Below are 20,227 nucleotides of genomic sequence, written 5' to 3' on the forward strand. Positions count from 1 at the left end.
CCTTACCGCCAACTACGAGTTCCCGGAGCGCCATGGTCATTTTTCCGCCCGCTTTTTGCGGGCGGAAAAATCCATGGCGCTCTGGGACCTTGGTGTTAATTACGCCACCGTAATTTACGGTGGCGTAATTAACTCCTTCCCCACTCCCATTATACCCTATGGGGCCGAAATGGGAATGGGGAAGGGTAAATGGGTCAATGGGGACTTACCGCCCCGCCGACCTCGGAATGGGGCGGTAAGTCCGCCATCCGCCATGGCGTAAAGGGACTTTGCGCCATGGCGGAAAAGTCCGCCGATGGCGGAAAAAATCCGCCAGGGTCGTAATGAGGGCCAATGTCCTATGACATTTCATTACATTGGCAGCTACTGTAGCAGGTTTATAGCTGGAATTAAGCCCTTTACCTTTGAGAAGGCTGTTAGAAAGCACAGAGCTAGCTCAAAGAGATCCAGGTGAGATGTGCTTTGGATGCAGAGGGTCAGGTAATAGGTGCGAATGGTCATGGTTTGTCAATTGGTGGGTATAAAGCCAACCAACATCCACAGACAGTGCATCCCTCCTCGCATTGCATCTCACAACTAACCATCTCACATGACAATAGTTTTGGAGGTAGGCAACGCATACAGCACCACCTAATAGCCAAAACTAAAAAGTGGAAAGCACATATTTCCCAAACCACCAAGTTGCTTTGTGCATGTGGACGAAAACGCATGCATTTTGAGCTTCCCTCTAGCATGGGGCAAACCTGCATGTTGCAACAGTTATATCTTCAGAGCTTGGCAAATAAAGTAGCATTACATCAGGAAATAATAACAGCTGTAACAACAGTGCCAAGAAGTGGGAAGAAACCAGAAAAAGCTCTATAAAAAAATCTGATATTATTATAATTATTATTATTATTATTATATTATTATAATTCCTTATTATTTTTAATTACTATGAAGACCGTGCTGAGAAAGGCAAAGTACAGCAAGTAGTGAACACCATTTTATAGGCTCTAAGGTATCATAGTTGGGGACAGGGAATGGATTAAAGAAGAATGGGTATCTAAAAAGGAGAGGAGGATTTAATTGTGTGTGTGTGTATGTGTGCGTGTGGGTATTCAAATCCACGGCCACCTGCTTCCTTCCTGTATCTCTATTCCAATCACAGACTGACCCAAAAGGCTCAATGTGGAGGTCCAAGCATCCCTCTTCTTCTCTAAAGTTGTCTTCACCCAGAGAGTCTCAAAAAGTAATTTTCTTGCACCACTCAGCTGTCGTCGGCCAGGTGATTCATAGTCGAGGCGCTTTGTGAGGCCACATATAGCCTTGCGTTGTGGCATTGGGATTCCACTGGGACATTCCCACAGCCCACTTGTGCTACTCCTGAGATACTGATTTGCTTGTAGAAGAAGAGCACATCCTCTTGAAGGGCCTTTTGCTGCCCACATTTCTGTCCATAACCAATTAGATGCACTGCTTTATGGCCTCTCCCTCTCAGCTGTTTCTGCTGTTGCAGCTGTGTCACTCAGCTGGGATGATGTAAAAGGATACGCCCACGCAGGTGTAGCTTGTTACTTTCTTTCTTCAGGGGCTCGTTGGCCAAGAAGATCATTGTGTTTCAAGGAGACCATTGTCTTCCCCACATCATAGTCTTTGATTTTTCCTTGTTGATCTTAATCAGGCTTGTTTTGTGCAACAGCTCCCTGTGCAATCAAGAAGATTTTTTTAGTGCAACTAGAATGCGTGCCAGTAGTGCCTGCCTATCGACGTTCAACAAGATTTAGATCACCTGGCATAGGGTACACTCTAGATAGCAAGGGTGCTAAAACACTCAGGCATTGCCCCATTTCAGGGTGCCAACTCTCGGTCATTTGAACCTACCTATAGTTCATGAACGTAGCATATAAGGTGAATTGGGCAAAAGGAAATTCTAGATTATGCATGCCCCTATTGGAGATTTTAGAAAAAGGCTTGGCCCACCCGCCCCACCTCCTGCCAGGTCTTAGAAATTTCATAAGATCATAGTTGTAAAAATATTGACTGCTGCAACTGGCAAGATGAGAAAGCAGAACTTGTGGCAAGTTGTTCTTCCTTTTATTGGGTATGGAGACAACATATTTTTTTAGGGAGGTTTGAAAGTCAACTTCTTCTGTGTGTATTCAAAATAATTTCTTTGAAACTTCAATCCACCAATCTGTGGGGATATAAAACAATTCACTCAGGGATAGATTGGGTTCTGGGCTTTCTCGTTTGTTATTACTGTGATTTTAATCGCAATTTGTTTAGGAGTGAACCAACAGCATATATATCACGTTTTTTCCCTTCGGATCAATAACCCTCCCCAGAAGCCCCTGATCTTTTTGGTAATTGGTATCTTCTTCCTCACCTGGACTTAAGTGACTGAAAATTGCTTTGAAAACAATGTAATCCTTCAGGACTCCAGCACCTAAGCGCAGTACCGGGACTGGGTACCGAACTGGCGCTGCTCAGAGAGCATTGCCCCTCAGATAGTCACGGTTAAGATGAATGTTTCAAGGTGCAGAACACAAGGAAATCCCGCATCAATATTAATGAATACATTTAAAAATAGTCAAAAAACACACATTTATTTTCAAGAATTAAAAGTATTATTACTGCTTCTTTTTTATTAACAATCAAAAACTAGTCAATTGATGTTACAGCATTGTTCTTTCGATAGATAGACCAAGATATACCGAGGACTGAGATTCATGTGTATGTTAGTAGGCATATTCAACACCGAAAGAATATATGATTGTTAGGAAATATTCCTCTTTTCTGCACATTTCCTTCCATTTCTATGGACCCTCAAACTTTTTGCTTTTATTTTTGTATCTGACCTGTTCTTTTTACAGTGCTTTGAAGCCTTAAGCTTCAGTATACTGGCTTTTGCTCATCTGTTATGGGGAAACTGACATGCCCTTCAGGCTGCCAGTACTGGGAAACATTGTTTCCATTAGTCTTGTTATTTTGTTGCTACTTTTAGTAACTTGTTATCGCCTGTGGTAACTTTTATCATTGTACCATGCATCTTACAATGCAGTACAATGGGGTACACTTTTTTGTTTTGCCCTATACTAATACTGAGGTGATTTTTGGTTACTCTAGTTGTGCTAAATGGACAAACTGGTGACAGCAGTGACTTTGTACGATTTTCTGGTACATTCCTTTTTGGCTTTACTGCGTTTGGCTACTGACTGTGGCTAGTGGTCAAACATGGCCATGCCACAAGAGTTTTTGCTTGTACTTTGGCCATCTTGTCTTTTAGTCTTCTTCCTGGCCTGTGAGATCAGGAGAATCCGTATATGGACTTCCAATGTCCAACTTAGGATAATAAGAGGACCCCTGCAACCACTCTATAGAGATCCTGGAAGAAACTGAAGGAGCCAGGACTCCTGTCCAGCTACAAGACTTTAGAGGAGACTGTGGACCCATTGGGAGAAGGCTTGGCGACCAGCTTCTGCTAGAACCCTGCTAGAGCCCTGCCCTGTCCTGTGGAAGATCTCCAGCAGTCCTGCGAAGGAGCTGCGACCCTTGGAGCGGAGGGATGGTGGGAAAAGCAACCTTGGACCTGCTTCAACCGACCTGCCAAGTCTCATGAAGAATCAGAGTACAGGGGGTGCATTATAGCGATACTTACGCACTCCTAACTCCCCTTTAAAAGTTTGTTAACTTTTATAAAACTTTTCTAACACTTTGGCTTTGCCAGTGCTTGATAACACAAGTACTCCGAAAGTTGGGAACGCGTTTTTTAGTTAGTTTAACTTGTCCCCTGACACTTCGAACTGGTCCTCTACTCCGCCCTTTTCCTTCAGTTGTCATGTCCCCCCCAACATTTTCAGTAAAGTTACTCCACTGCCCGCCGGTAATACCGAGGAGCACTATTCTTGCACAGCGTCCTCCCGTCTTAATAGCTGCTGGCAAGTAGCTTGCATTCCATTATATGCAGTGTAAGTTCAGGACAGATTTTAGCTTTCCATCATTTTTCACAGATAATGCCACTTTTCTTTAGATTTCTCAGCTACACATTCCTGGTCATATCAGTCCAGATGTTGTCTAATAATAGTCTGCGGAGGAGAACTTTGCGGAGAGAGGATTTCCTATATGTAATTGTTATAATTGGAGATCCAATTTCCCAGAAACGCGTCACCTGTTCAAGAGTCCAAATTCTTGTATCTCATACCTCTAGGTAGCCATTTAAAATCGTGCAATTGAGGTAAAAGTGGTGAAACAACTGCTTACGATCTGCAGACTTTATCCTGGGCTGGGTGGAGGCCTGAGCAGTGCGAGCCACTAGGGAGGTCTTGTTCTGAATGCTCACTTTTTGCCCATTCTCCACTTGTAAATATCAACTAGTCCTTCACACTCTGTGCAAGAGGTTTCCTGAAAACAAAGAATGACAAACTTATTCATGAAAGTTATGAAATCTTGATCATCCCTTAGACTAGCGAGAGCAGACTTGTTCCAGGAAAGTACTCATTGGCGTGTTATGGAAATTGCGCAGAAAGCAAATTGATAATTTATGCCCTATTTAGAACACTTGCCAGTATAGCCTATTCAGAAAAGGAGGCACTAACTTTTGGAACATGAAGGGTGACAAGAATACATCAGCACCCCACCGGCACGAGAACATGGCCACTTGAAATATGTCCTAACTCCTCTTATCGCCTCCCCTTGTGGTCTGGAATTTTCCCTGGAGGTCTTCACAAGGGCTTTTTATCCCACCCCCTTGTCAGACCCCATTTCTGTCCAGCCTGCTATGTGGTTTCCGACATTGTTTATCCTCTGGTTCCCCCCTATACCTAGTAAGTTACTGTCCAAAAAGGGTTTTTGAAGTGCTCCCTGGTCTCCGCTATTATAGTGTCGCTCCTTGCTGGTTCCAGCTCCCCCATGGCTGCTTCACTGCTCCCGTCTAGTTAGTCTGATGCTGGTGTGGTAGATTTGCTGGGTCTCCCATTCGGTTCATGCATGGGGAAGGATAGTCAATTTGTACCAGAGCAATAATTTCCTTCCTCATGCTCCAGGCTGGGTCTTGTCCGTTGACCCAGGTGCATTGTGGTTGTTGTGGTTCTTGTGGGATGTGTCTGGGTGGTGCTGTCGCCCAGTTAGTATGGATTTTAAACCATACCATATTTGATTATCAACACAATCAACATCTAATAGATTTGTTATTTACATTGAGGCATCTATATGTCACAAACATATAGTCACATTCGTTACACCAAAAATGGTTGCAGCCAGTTCTATAAGATCACCATGGGCCTCATTACGAGTAGCGCAGTAAAACCGTGGCCATTACTGGCATGGCGGAACGAGCGTGTCCATGCTCGTATGATGCCGCTAATAGCGGGTGTTTACGAGTGCGCGAGCCTGCGCGAACCCCCATGCCAGTAATGGCCATACCGGCATGCCACAAAAGGCCCTCCAACCCCCAGATAGCGGCATCACGGGACCCGCCGATACCGCCACCGCCTAGGAGGAACCCTTAAATACCGACCCGGTAATACCAACATGCTAATACCAGGCTCGTAAAACCGGACCCGGAAATAACATCATTGTGTCGGAGCGGGAAATTGGCCGGCGGTCATCTTTAAAAACACAATCCATTGCAATCCTCCCAAACCACCAGGCGATCCCTATTGTGCTCTGTGGAAATGCCCTGAGGATGTTCAAGGCTACCCGGAAGACCACCCCCCGGCAGCAGAAACAGCGTTTCTCTGACGCAGAGCTGAATATGTTGGCGGACACTCTCGCTGCACATGCAGACATCATTAAAGCAAATGATATGAAGCGTGAGGCCCAGCTCAAGAAAAAGGAAATCTGGCAGGAGGTTGCTCGGAAGGTGTTGGCCGTGGGGACCACCCCACGTACATTCCGTGACTGCCGTAAGAGGTGGGACGACCTCCGCTTGAGTGTCAGAAACATCATGTCAAGCAACAGGAGGGCGGCCATGGTGACAGGCGGGGGTCCTCACTCACCTGCAAAGATGATGCCCTGGGGGGAGACTGCTAGCAGCTTCATCGATCCTGAGTCGATTGAGGGATTCGGGGAGATGGAGATGGGTGCGGCATCATCCCCAGAAGGAGGTGAGTGACCCTGCACATCCCAGTAGGGAAAACCATGTCGTAGCACAAGTGATGTGGAAGTGAGACTAGGCAAGACAATGCATCTCCCTACACCCACATCAACATATCCAAGTCCAGATTGCGGCCCAAACCCTACCACACAGAAATGCATGCTGAGTGCCAATCCCATATCCAACACACGGCCAACACACCTGGACCATGCCCATGTAACACATCACACAAACCCCAAATCAACGGCATGCCACCTGCCATGCAGTGAATGCCAATATGCACCCTCAGAACACCAAATGTGACACACCTGTCAGGGGGAAAATTCTGCCGGGGTCAGCCGGGCCGTCCGCAGACCTCCGGGCAGGGAGGCCCCAACTCCTCCCTTATATCCCAGAAGAGATAGAGTATGAGACACACGCAAGAAGCAAGGTGACTCTGCTGTTTATTAGACAAAAACGGCAGGGATGGGTCAAGGATCGTACGCGTCGGTCCTGACACACACACAATCGTGGGGCTCGCAGGCCCTTTTTACCTTAGTATGACGCGCTACTTGCGTCACCTTAGAGAGTTAGCAAAAAAACCTATCGCCACTCTTAATTGGTTGCTCGAGTGGTAGGGTTAGTATAGCATATGTATAGAGAACAATATTAGTGGACAAGGGTTAGTCAGGTGATATATCTGGGTTGTCCCTACAATTAGATACATGAGAATTGTTACATGAAGACTCCTGATGATTGGTTAATGTTAATGGCGTCAGTGATAAGAGCCCCATGTTCTGATTGGTGCGTCCGAGAGCTTCCCAGCCTGGGACCATCGCTGTTCCCAGCTCTCGGTGTACCTGTCATTTGCAACAATGTTTCACTATGAGTACGTGCAGACAATGTGAGGACTTATTCATGAGCTGGAAAGCCGACTACTCCCACTGTCACAGATGTCCATTGAGCCTTTTAAGTGTATCTGCCTGTGTCTTGTAACGAGGGATCCAGACGCCTTCTTTCTCCTGGGCTTGGCATCCTGTCAGGTTCGGCTTGGTCACGTGAGGTGGGACCGTGTTTGAGGCAGAATTCTGCACAATTAATATTGTTTTCCCACTGTGTGCCTGGTTTAATTTGCAGGTGCGACTTTAACGTTGGTGCGCGGCGTGCGAGGTTGCAACATCGTGCCCTTGATGGTCTGCTTTTGGAATGTGGGTTTGCAACATTACGACCTTGGCTGTCTGCTTTCGCCAGGCTCATTCTGCAGGATCAGCAACCTGACTCTTGTTCTTTTAACGTCCATGGGAGCTCTTACTTGTGGCCTACTCAGGCCTGGTGTATAGATGGAACCGTTTGGTGCACAGGCGCTTTAGGTTATAGTATCATATTGTCTTATGACCAGTATCGTGTCTTCGTTATATTTCTCATTATGACACCTGGGTTTAGGAGAAGCGTAAGCAAGCTCGTTAGATGAGTTCATGATGCGTCTTGCGTTTCTGCATTTTGAGAGCCTATGTGGAAAATAATAAAGATGCACGTCCGTGAGTATGTTTGTCGCCTACGTCATAGCACTGAGTATATTCTTCGTGTAGATTGGTGCGGGAGTGTCCGGTGTGTATATTTGCACAGGTGTGCTGACCGTTGGCTAGGTCGTCATGGCATCTCTAACGACGTGTAGGTTTTAGTCTAGTTGATCCGTGCCGCAGGTATCGGCATGGGCAGGGCGGGCTGCTGGGCAGGCAGATGGACACATCCGTATGTTCCTGTACCAGAGTATTTGGTCGTCTGGTAGATGGGCAAACTCTTCTCGTGGCGGGTGTCTGGGCCGTGATCCTTTAGGCAAGGCGCGAGAGGGGAAGGACGGGAGCCTGTTTTTCCATTCTCCCACTTCAGTCCCCCTTCTGGTCGACTTGTCGACCACAAACATATCCTTTTCGTTATCTTCTCTTACTCTCCATATCTTAGTTATTCCTCCCAAATGTCCATAATGGTTAACATGATCTTCAAATGACCAATACATATATTCACATGTTCCTCCAGGAGTACAGTATACCCATTTTCCTATGTAGCTCCTGGGATTTCTTGGGTTCTCGATCTTCACCGATGGCGGGTCCAGGTGGTTGGTGATGATCTGGTTGCGCAATTTCTCTCTCTCTTGTATTATTATGCCTGTGTGCTGGCCGTCATCTGCTGGCATCAAGGGGTGCATACCGACCATTTCAAGCAATTCGTCAGTGGTGCGTGCCTTCCGGGCCTTCCAAAATCTTATTATGATCAGTGTAGCTCCAGCCAAAATAGTACAACCAACTATAATTTTCAGTCCATCTGACAGCCAAGATGGCATCCATGACCATAATAGCGAAAACCAGCTCTCATCCTTTTTCACACCTTTACTTTCATCCATCATTTTGGAGTGCATCTGGGCCAATTGTGAAACTGCTTCTGTCAGTGTACCGTTGTCAGCATCGTTGGCAGGAATGAACGTGCAGCATGATTGTCCTATCTTTGCGCACACTCCTCCTTCCATGGCTGTGAGGAGGTCCAATACATATCTGTTCTGAAGTGCTACCATCCTTATAGCTCGCAGCTCCTCTTTTATTGCGTTGAATCCATTTACTGTAGAATTGATGGTCATCATTAGTTCCCATCTAGTTATCTGGAGCCATTTTGCGTTTGCGTAAGCCTGCAGTCCCGGATGTATTATTGAGGAGAAGAACATTGCTGCTCTGCTGAATAGTCTGTGTTCTGGCGGAATTGAAGTGAGTGCTGTTTACGACCTTCCCCATAGGTAATTTCCTGTCAGAGGTTCTCCTTGTCTTTTCCTTCTGTTTAGGACAGTATTATTGCTGTTGGTCCTGTTTCCTGGCTCCACCTGAGGTGGTGCAGATCTCTTCTTTCTCTTGTCCCCTTCATCCATTTTGGGAAAGTTCGCCACATTCACATGCTTCTGGGGTACCACTAGTGATGGTACATTAACGTGCACCATCGTGCATACACCATTCCACAGAGGGGGCAGTGTGTGGTATGCCTTTTCTCCACAGGCCCAGTAATGGTCCATTATCACTGCTGTTCCTGCTCCCCCCTCAGGTAACTCCATCACGCTTGCACAGTTGGTGTTGTACCCTACGTCCACCTCTCCTTTATGTTAGTAGCATACCTTAGGCGCAGTCAGCGGCAGTATTGTTATTGGGTCTTCATCCGTCTCTATCCACGTGAGCATGGGCACGTACTTGATCCAAGTCGTCCAACATCTGTGGTTGTGTGCATCGATAGTTGAAATAGTTTCTTTTGTCACCATGTTGCTGCCAACCACTCCTATCTCCCATTTGTTGTCCAAGTACACCTTCCCCGTTATCGTCACCAGTGGCCTTTCCCAGCATCCTGGTTTACCAGGAACTTCAGTGGCATACCAATCACATGGTAAATACTGCAGTGTTACTTTCTTTGTTTCTCCTTTTGCAGGACCACTTGTTATGTACCTGAATGCTTCAGCATGTAAACTGCTCTTGTGGTAACTCAAATAAGTCTTGAGGAAGTTGTTTTCGTATGGGTATGAGTCACGTGTTTTCCACACCATATGCACCACTGCCCCTTGAAATCTTCCTTTCGTTTGGAACAGTGCCAAGTATATTATGCATCGTGCTGTCTTTTCATCTATTTCTGTGGCAACAAATGTTCGAGAAGCGCTCATGGCGTATGGTATTAATGAGCAAACGTAGCAGCTGTCTTCTGTTGTCTGCTTACCAATGCGGGTCATGTGTTGGTACCATATGTTGTTTGAGACGTGTGCTGAATCTTGTATATAATTGTCAATACCTTTATTATCTGAGTATGTGCTGCGTCGAACTCTATTTTGTTTGTGCGCAATTTTACTAATATCACCTGACGTAACACCTGTTGCAGCTGGGGATGGGGGTGGGTTAGGTTTGGGTGCAGCAATAATATTGATAGCACAGCTGTACTGCCATACAGAGGCAGCCAAGAACCCGGTGATCATGAAAATCCCTATTATTTTTATTACACATGCTAATTTCACCGGCATTTTGCTCTTACCTTGCTGCAGTCCGGCAGCGTATTCTTGCGACGTTAGAGTTGCCCGCCTGAAAATTCTCAATATGCTGGTTATTAAATGTTAGTTGTTTTTTAAGCTCTCCCTATCAAATAGTCATTCAGTGCCCAGGCGAAGAGCTGTTCCCACGCTAACCTAAGCGATCTATCTCTTAGGGCAGGCAAATATGGGTGGAGGTGGGGCATTGAGTATTCTATGGCCAAGAGGAATGCTGTGTAGTAGACACGTACCCTTTTCCTTTTCAGGTACGTTGGCCTTTTTATTTCATATACAAATTGGTGTGACAATTCTTCTGGGTAGTTATCGTCTGAGGGTACCATCTACTCCTGGGCAGTGAATTTGTTAGTTATCTACTTTCTTAGCAGTACAATAATACGCAGTTCCTGCATGCGCGAGAGAAAAGAAAAGAGAGCATTCACGTGTTTACATGTGTAGGTGTGCGAGACAATGTCCTTCAATTCAGGTATTACTGCAATGGGGGTAGGGTCAGTGGGTGGTGGGCAGGGGATTTGGGCTCAACGGGCGCAATTATCTTTACTCTTTGAGCGTGTGACCATGGGGTGGGCAGTATGGGGATCACCCCTTTCTTCTTCAGTTATTGTCTCTGGGGAGTCTGGGGAGTGACAGGGTATGGGAACACTTGGGCCGTTGGCTGTGGTAGACCTTTCTTCCTCCGTTGGTGATGTTGTTGCTGTTCTCCCAATGGACCTGTCGGTGGCGCTGGGGCGGGTCTGGGGTTTGTAGATCTTTCCATCGTGTAGGTGGTTCCAGGCACGCTTGTCCTGTAGCTTTACTGCTCTCGTTGATACCTCCTCTACCAGATGGGGGCCGGTGAATCGTGGACTATTCCATTTCCTGTTGAAATTGCGAAGTAGTACGTGGTCACCTTTAGCAATTTTACACAGTCCTTCCTTTTCCAGTTCTTTATCCGCGTCTTCTTGTTGATTGCTGTTAGACCCGCCCCGTGTGCGCTCAAGCTGTTGAGACACAAACACTACACTAGTAATCAAAGAAGACACATATTGGTACATTTCATCACCAAGAACACTCGCTGTGCTTTCGTGGTCGGTAAATGCTCTTGACGTTGGCGTTAGGGGAAGGCGCATTTGACGTCCGGTAACCACCTCGTGAGGGGTGAGATGGTGGTCGGACCCTGGTCTATTCCTTAGCTCAAATAGGGCTAATGGAAGGCAATATAACCAACTCTTCTTTGTTGTTTGCTGTATCTTTGCAATTGCCTCCTTTAATAGGCCATTCAGGCGTTCACATACACCGTTGGCCTGTGGGTGGTATGCACATGCAAATTTATGCTTGATGTTCAGCAAGGATGTGATGTGCTGGAACATTTCGTTTGCGAAATGTGGGCCGTTGTCTGACCTTAACACCTCGCACACTCCCCACCTGGGGAAGACCTCCCTCACTAGGAATTTAGCTGCTCTAAATGCATCTGGGTGTGAACAGGGCCCTGCCTCAATCCACCTAGAAAATGGGCATACTACTACAATCATATACCTATTTCCTTGCCATATGTTGATCATATCAACATAGTCAATATAGAGATGCCGGAACGGTCCCTCTGGCCGGGGTATAGTACCTCTTATCACCTTTAGAGTCTGGCCGGCCGTAAACTGTTGGCATGTGAGACAATTACTGATAAAATTTGACACATGAGAATTTAACTCGGGGCAGAACCAGTCTTCCCTAATTCGTGCTGCAATTACTTCCTTGCCTGTGTGGGCTGGATGATGTAGTTGGCTCAGGGCGGTGTTCAAAAGTGCCAATGGTATTACAACCTTTCCAGTGCCACCCTGGCGCCATAGTGCGTCGGTCGGTGACATTGTACATCCTCTTTTTACCCATATTTCTTTTTCGGCCATTGGTGCAGCCGCTTGTAGCTCCATAATCTGTGTGGCTGGGAGATGGGTGTGCCCTTCTCTTATTAACATCTCCTTAGCCATTCCCCTCCCTCTCCCTCTCTCTGACTCTGGGGGGTTCCATATCTCACCAAAATATGCAGCATATTTCGCATGTGCGTCTGCTGCTGCATTCCCCTTTGAGACGTGGTCCTCACCATTGGTGTGTGCGGTGCATTTTACTAAAGCTAATTCTTGGGGGTCATTTATTACTTCAATTAGTTCAGCCAATAAGAGGGCATGTTGCACTGGAGTGCCATCAGCTCTCCTAAACCCTCTTCTTCTCCATTTCGACAGCCCTGAGTGGACAGTAGATGTAACATATGCGCTGTCGGAGTATATGGTCACCCGTTTGTCAAAGCTTTCTTTCAACGCCAAGATCAGTGCAACCAATTCTGCTGCTTGAGCGGAGTAATGCTGTGGTAATTGTACACATTTCATTGCCACACACACCGGTACCTCCATCATTTTCACCACTGCAGCCCCAGTCCTCCTTACACCATCTGTTTGATCGATAGTCGATGACCCATCAATAAACAAGAGCTCACCTCCCTCTAGTGCGTTTTCTTCAACCTTTCTAGTACATGAGTACATTTCAGTTATTTGCGTACAGTCATGGGCATAATCCCCCTCCTCAATTACTTCTGCTAGGAACCTTGCAGGGTTGACCGTGCTACATCTAACAATTGATAGTTCAGCTCCGGATAAAATGATCTCATAACCTGATGCTCTTTGCGTGGTTGGGGTGGATTTAGGTTTATTCAATATCGCAAATAATGCATGTTCCACAAATAGTGTAGTTGGGCACCCCATGGTGATTGCTGATGCTTTTTCCACCGCAAAGGCAGCTGCGGCGAGACCCTGTTCGCAAGGGAAGTGACCTAACATCACAGGATCTAAGTGGCCACTGTAAAATGCTACTGGTTTGTAGCCCATGCTTGTTTTTTGAGCCAACACTGCTTTCATTACTGCTGAATCGCAATGTGAAAATATAAAAAATTGTCGCTCATAGTCTGGGGATGCCAGTACCGGAGCAGTTGATATCGCATCTTTTAATTCATCAAAAGCCTCTTTCATTTCCATCGTCCACCCCAGCTTTTTCTCCCCTTTATTAGCTTCCCTTAACGCCTCAAGCAGGGGTCCTATGTACGAGCTATAATCAAATACCCATGCTCTACAGTAGTTGCACAGCCCCAGGAACTGCTGCAGTTCCCTCACAGTTTGTGGCATTGTAGTGTTAACAATGGCCTGTGCTCTTTGTGGTGCAATCTTCCTTCCATGTTGGGATATAAGTTGACCAATGTAAAGTACCTGTTCTTGGCAGTACTGTATCTTTTCCATGTCTACCTTGTAACCTTTTTTCAGCCAATATTGTCAACATCTTTAAGGAGTCCTCTCTGCATGTTCTTTCGTTTGTACTGCAAATTATTATGTCATCCACATACTGTAACACTGTGCTTTCCACTTCAATGTTACCCAAATCCATCTGTATTACTCTATTGAAAATTGAGGGTGATTCGCAATACCCTTGTGGCAATCTGGTGTGCTTCCACTTTGTGTTTCTGTAAGTGAAGCTCGTCAGATCTTGTGAGTCTGGGTGTAGTGGTATTGAGAAAAAAGCATTTTTAAGGTCGATCACTGTAAATTGTGATGCTTCTGCTGGGATGCCACACAATATCGTGGCCGGGTTTGCTGCTACGGGATATTCCGCTTCTACTATGTTGTTCAAGGGCCTGAGATCCTGTATGAAGCGCCAAGACCCCCCTTTAGCCTTGCGCACTGGGTACACAGCCGTGTTACATGGTGATTCTGAGGGGACCAATATACCATTATTTATAAGGGCCGTTATGGTTTCATATATGCCCTCATCTGCCTCTTTTGATAGTGGGTACTGTTTTACTCTGGGGAGTATTGCACCTTTTTTCAATTTTATTCTTACTCCCCCTATACTTTTTATGCACCCCACATCATAGGGGCCAGTAGTCCACAATGATTTGGGTACCTTTGACATATCCTCCTTAAAGAAGGGGACTGGGGTGCATGCAGGTGCCTCAAGTGTCATTGCAATTTTCTGTGCTACTTGTTTGTAAGCCACTCTTAGCCATATTTCCACACTCATCATAAACACCATTTCACCTTCCTCCTTTTCATCTGAGAACAGCTCCTCATCTGACACCTGGGTGAGCCTACATCCTTCTGCTAATGCTATCACGGCCCTCCATGCTCTTCCTTCTCTGTCTTGGGCATGTACAGCAATGTAATCAGCTGTTGCAATAATGCTCTCAATGTCCATTAGAACCACCTTTCCTTCTGGTTCATTAACAGGTGTTTCTGGTCTGAACAGATAGGCTGCTGGCCTCCTCCATATTTTCCCTTCTATCCCTGGCATCCATGCAATTACCATATCTGTTCCATACTGAAATAGTTCGCCATCTACTGGCTCCGCCCTAATCGCTGTCTGTCCGCAGTATGCTTGCATAATCTGTCGTGCTGTGAGCATGTTAATCCCTGGAGTAGAGCAAATTATGCCGTCCTCAGTAAAGGAGATCGTCATATTCAACCTGTTCATTATGTCTCTCCCCAGTATATTTACTGGTGAGGCACTATAATATAGAAGTGGAACTGACAGATCATAATCTCCAATAGATAAGGGAATGTTATCAGTAAAGGGAACCAACCCTCTAGCCCCAGAGAATCCTTGGGTGTTCATGGCTTCGCCTGACATCTTGAATTTACCTTCCCTTATGCAAGACCGGGTCGACCCGGTGTCAACAAGGAATGATAATTTTTTGTCACCTATCGTTACCTCTATGCGTGGTTCCTCCGCACTATTAGGTGTTACTGACAGGATGGGACACACCTAGGCCGTATGTGGGCTGTCCTATTGAGGGTACAACGACTGGCCATTTCCGGTGTAAGGGTTGTGTCCCAAAACCGTCACCCTACCCAGTTGTGTTTGTTGTGCTTGGGGTTGTTGTGTCATCGCTACCTGTTGTTGTGGCAGTGAATATGTTTGTGGCTGTTGTTGTATTAATTGTTGCTGTTGCTCATTTCCCTGTTGCAACGTCTGCTGTTGTTGTAGGCCCTGCTGTTCCTGTGAGGGCCTTGGTTGTCCCTGATCACTCCATGATGGTGTTCCTGGTCTAACTCTACACGTGCGTGACATGTGCCCTAATAGTCCACAGCTCCAACACACCAGTGGTTCCCTACTCTGCCATGGAAAGCTCCCTGTGTTGTCCTGGTATACTGGTTGCCCTGTGGGGTAGGAATTTCTAAGTCCTCCCACCTGCTGTTGGGTGTTATATCCATATCCTCTCCCTCTCATAATTCCTCCTCTCCCCCTGTTATAATTATAATACCCAGCTCCTGCCATTGTTTGTCCTCCCCCCATGTTGGTCGTGTATGGTTGGATTGGTGGCGCCTGTTGTGTTATAGCCGGTGAAGGTGGCATTTGAGAGGAATCTTGTGCAGCCACTACTTGTGTGGGGCTTTGGGTCATTGTTGTAGGTGTAGTTATTAGTGCCCCTTCCATTGTATATTTAGTAAGCTTTTTCTGTACTAGTTTAGCCTCTTCCGTTTTCCTGTCTTCTTCCTTTTGTTTCATTTTTCCTTGCCATGTCCTGCAATGATGCACTATAGTCAGTTGTATTTCTGGCCATGGTTTTGCTTCCATTCCCACTACTTTCTTTAGTTGTTTCTGAACTCCTTCTGGGAGCACATGTACCAGTATATGGTAAAATATTGCTGGTGTTTTATCCCATTGTTCCCTAGTTTCCATGCGCCACTTCTCTTGGATTTCCTGGATATAATCAACAGGATCTTCGTTCTCACGCATCTTGCGGGAGGTAATTGCTCCTATGTCTGATGTGTCTGGGTACTGTACCCTCAGTGCCTGCCATAGTGCATGTCTGCAGTTCGCGAATGGTGCCCCATCATGCAATGTGTTTGTTATTGTTACCCCATGGAATCCCGCTCTCTTCCAAATGTCATCCGCTCTATCCCCTAATATTGATATTAAAAGGCCCTTTACATCTCCTACTGCCAGTTTCTGTCCTGCGGTGTGTTTTTCCATTTCATATATCCACTTACCCGCACCTCCACTTAATGATGGGAGCCTGCATTTTATATTTTCTTTATCGGTATGCTTCCAAGGGACATACTGTGGTCTAAACCCTCGTCTCTCCAAAAGTGGCATTAAGTTATGTCTGGTTTCCCCCTTCGTGTTCCATAATATCGAGTCCTCACACCCTTCCTCCTCTTCTCTTTCTTCTACATCTTCAACTTCGTCCATATTTCCCCTGCTCGTAACTCTTTCCTCTCCATCTTTTCCCCTTCTTCCATCATTTCCTGTATTTAATGTGGGCATGTGTATTCGTCTTTCCTGCCTGCGACTAGGGAGGTCTCTAAGCCGACATGCATATGGTGTCAGTTCGTCTGTGAAGGGGGCGAGTTTTATTTTGCGTAATGAACGTGAGGTGGTTGAACATGTAGGGTGCGATGGGGGAGGGCGTGATGGGGATGATGCTCCCTCATGTGCCTGTCTTTCCGCTATTCCTTGCTCTCTCTCCTCACTTCTCCCCAGCTCCTCCTTTCTCCTACTGATCCATGGTGAGTCTGTGTTGGTCCGGGTGATGTATAGTTTATCTAAGCTTTCCCTTTCACTGTTTCTTCCTTCCTTTTCCACTCCTTCTTCTTCCTCACTACAAAAGCTAGTCGTAAACGGTACCCCCCACTCGGTCTTTTTCCCCTTGATCGTTACTGTTTGTAAGTCTATTAGGTCCAGTTCTGCATTTCCTCCTTCATCAACCGCTCCCCTTTGTGCTGATGTTGTTGCTACTTCTGTGTTTCTACATACATCCCCCCATGCTCCACTCTCCCTTCTCCTATCCTCTCTTTCTTCTTCATTTCTCTCCTCCATCTCCCTACTATTTTCCTCCCTTTTCCTTTTTAATTCCTCCATCACTTCACTTCTCATCTGTTCCAATATTCTTCCATCCTCTTTCTTCCTTTCCCATTTCACCCTTTCCCTTTCTACTATACTCTCTATCACCCTCCCTTCTTTGTATTTCTTAGTTGTTTCTGATAGTAGCCTTCTCTTCCACATTGCCATTTCTTTTTCTTTTTCTTCTTCTTCCCTTTTCTTTTCTCGCAGCACTGCTCTTGATACCCTTTCTGCTGCTGCTTTTACCCTATCAGCTTCTCTCCTTTGCTCCTCAGTTCGTTCTCTTATTTTTTCCAATTCATTCTTACCTTCTTTCCTTTTCCTCGCTCTCTCTCTCTCCTCCCTCTCGAGCTGCTTGATCAATTCATTCTGCTCATCCCTTAATTTTGCTAGTCGTTCCTCCAAAATCTCTTCCTTTTGTCTTAACAGCTCTTCCCCCCTCATTTCACTCTCCCTGGCATTATCCTCGTCTGTTTTCTTTACTACCTCCCTCTCTTCTCCTGTTAATGAACCTCGTAATTTTAATAATATCTGTGCAGCTACCCACTCATCATTTCCTATTTCCACAGTCTGGTCTTCTCCGGTCCAACCCTCCCCTGCTGGCACCTTCCTATGAGCTACATATGGTGGAGGGCTGTATGCCGGGTTCGAGTATCCCTCAGCCGCCCTCAACTGTCCTTTTTCTATTTCTCCTAATTCTCTTAAGGGGTACAACCCCCTTCCCTCTGTTTTCACTCCCTTTGCTAGGGGTATATCGTTGCTCGGTTCCTGTTTTATTTCATCTGTTTTATTATTCTTTTCTCCTCCCTCTCCTCTGTTTCCCATGTTCTTTTGATCCTCACTCCCCTGTTTCCCATCCTCTCCTTCCTCCTTGATCTCTTTGTCTTCCGGTATTTCCCCCATAGTGAACATTCCATTTGGTCCTGGTCTGGACCCCTGGAACATCCTCCATAAGTTAAACACCTCCACGTGGTTTGCCAACTTCTTCCCTTTATATGTATTGTGCAGATGGTTTAATAATGAATGTTGGACATATTGATCGAAGCTACCATTAGGCGGCCACAGTGTCAGCATTTTGTTATCCGTCCCCTGGGTCCATTCTATGCTATACTTAATCAGTTTCTCCCTATGGGGTGGCAGTGTTGTGCATATGTGTTGTAGTGGGGTAGTGAGGGTGTTCCCCCACCCTCCCGATCTTGTCCCGTATGACATAGTAGCGCTCCACTTGCTACCCTTCCCCTATCTGGTAGTGGTTTATCTCACTAGTAGTTTACAATATACAGCCTTATATCGTTACCTGGCCCCGTAAGTTTGGGGACTTACGATAGTCCGCTGGGGAAAATTATAAAAAATATATTATGTTACATTTGTACATTTTCTTCTATCTTTCTTTCTTTATACAACACCCTTACGGCCCCCTGCGGCCGAGGCGCACGTAGCCCCCTGCGGCTGCGTACCCCTTATGACGTTCTTATACAGTTGTCCTAATTTCACATGCTCCTGCCCCTTCTACACTTGCCGTGGCCGGCGTTCTCCGTGCGCAGCCACGTTCCCTGTTTCGCCTTTCCCCGATCAACTCATTTACCGTTTATCTCCGTTTCCACTCCCTTACCACACTTCTCTTCCCCATCACTCTCAATACGGAGATGCCTTGTGTTCGCGATATCCTATGAGAGCCCTACTGGTGACGTCACCGATCTCTTCGAGCTACTGGTAAGTTCTTCATATATTCTTTAAGTTCAAAATACACTTGCAATCTACCCCCGCTACCCTTACAGCTGTCTTCCTGTCACTCCTGGAACAAGGTAATCAAATCAATAATATAATCGGACTGCGCACGCTGCGTCGCCTCGCGTGTGATACGCCCCTCTACAGGAGGGCTTAACCAGCCAATTATCTTCCGTATTGGGCAACTAACTAGCTACCGCCTACAGGGAAACGTCATCTACCTATCGAGTGTCTTGCTCGAACAATAGGGATCCTCATCTACTCATTGATCAATAAGTGCCAAATCGTAGGAAACCACACACACACACCCTTACACGTAGTCGCGACCTAGGCCAATCAGTGTCTACGAGCGGCCGCACGTGATGTTTTCGTGCTCCGCCCCCTCCCTTCGCGTAACGTAGCCGACTGCCCTCGCACTTGTTCGGCTACCATTCATTCCATTTCCAACACTAAATTGTCAAACCTTCGCCGCGCACCTGTGCAACACCTCCCCCCTCCCGTATTTAATTTCTCCCCCCTCCCTCACAATTTCACATTGCTTGTTGTGCGTGGCATGCTCACCAAGTTCTCTTGATGCGGGGTCGCTTGACTGCATGCACCCCTCCAAGCGGCTCGTCACCTCCCGTCGTCTGGACCACGTCTGGACACTCGCCAACCGCGGGCGGGATACTTCTCAACCGGCTCCCGAGGGCCAATATCCGGATTGCGCTGTCCGGTCTTCTCGCAGCTCCGCGATGGTCCTGTAGTCCTCAGAAGGGGGCGACGGCAGAGGGGGCCGCGCCGCCGGGCCTCCTCGCAACTGGAGTTCCTGGAAAAAGCAAAAAAATAAAAAGGCGGATCTTAAACAGATCTCAGCAGTGCCTCCAACTTGTCGGGGGGAAAATTCTGCCGGGGTCGGCCGGGCCGTCCGCAGACCTCCGGGCAGGGAGGCCCCAACTCCTCCCTTATATCCCAGAAGAGATAGAGTATGAGACACACGCAAGAAGCAAGGTGACTCTGTGTTTATTAGACAAAAACGGCAGGGATGGGTCAAGGATCGTACGCGTCCGTCCTGACACACACACAATCGTGGGGCTCGCAGGCCCTTTTTACCTTAGTATGACGCGCTACTTGCGTCACCTTAGAGAGTTAGCAAAAAAACCTATCGCCACTCTTAATTGGTTGCTCGAGTGGTAGGGTTAGTATAGCATACGTATAGAGAACAATATTAGTGGACAAGGGTTAGTCAGGTGATATATCTGGGTTGTCCCTACAATTAGATACATGAGAATTGTTACATGAAGACTCCTGATGATTGGTTAATGTTAATGGCGTCAGTGATAAGAGCCCCATGTTCTGATTGGTGCGTCCGAGAGCTTCCCAGCCTGGGACCATCGCTGTTCCCAGCTCTCGGTGTACCTGTCATTTGCAACAATGTTTCACTATGAGTACGTGCAGACAGTGTGAGGACTTATTCATGAGCTGGAAAGCCGACTACTCCCACTGTCGCAGATGTCCATTGAGCCTTTTAAGTGTATCTGCCT

At 46.6% G+C, this 20,227-nt stretch overlaps 1 protein-coding gene across 1 annotated transcript in view; it reads right to left on the minus strand.

Annotated features, from left to right (window-relative positions):
- The window catches only part of AIG1 (androgen induced 1), a 1,736,205-nt gene that overhangs the window by 1,081,229 nt on the left and 634,749 nt on the right, over window positions 1-20,227 (minus strand). The gene's annotated exons all lie outside the window — the stretch shown is intronic.

Source organism: Ambystoma mexicanum, chromosome 4p, assembly GCF_040938575.1.
Source record: "Ambystoma mexicanum isolate Mex_15411 chromosome 4p, UKY_AmexF1_1, whole genome shotgun sequence".
In the NCBI taxonomy this organism is placed as follows: domain Eukaryota; kingdom Metazoa; phylum Chordata; class Amphibia; order Caudata; family Ambystomatidae; genus Ambystoma; species Ambystoma mexicanum.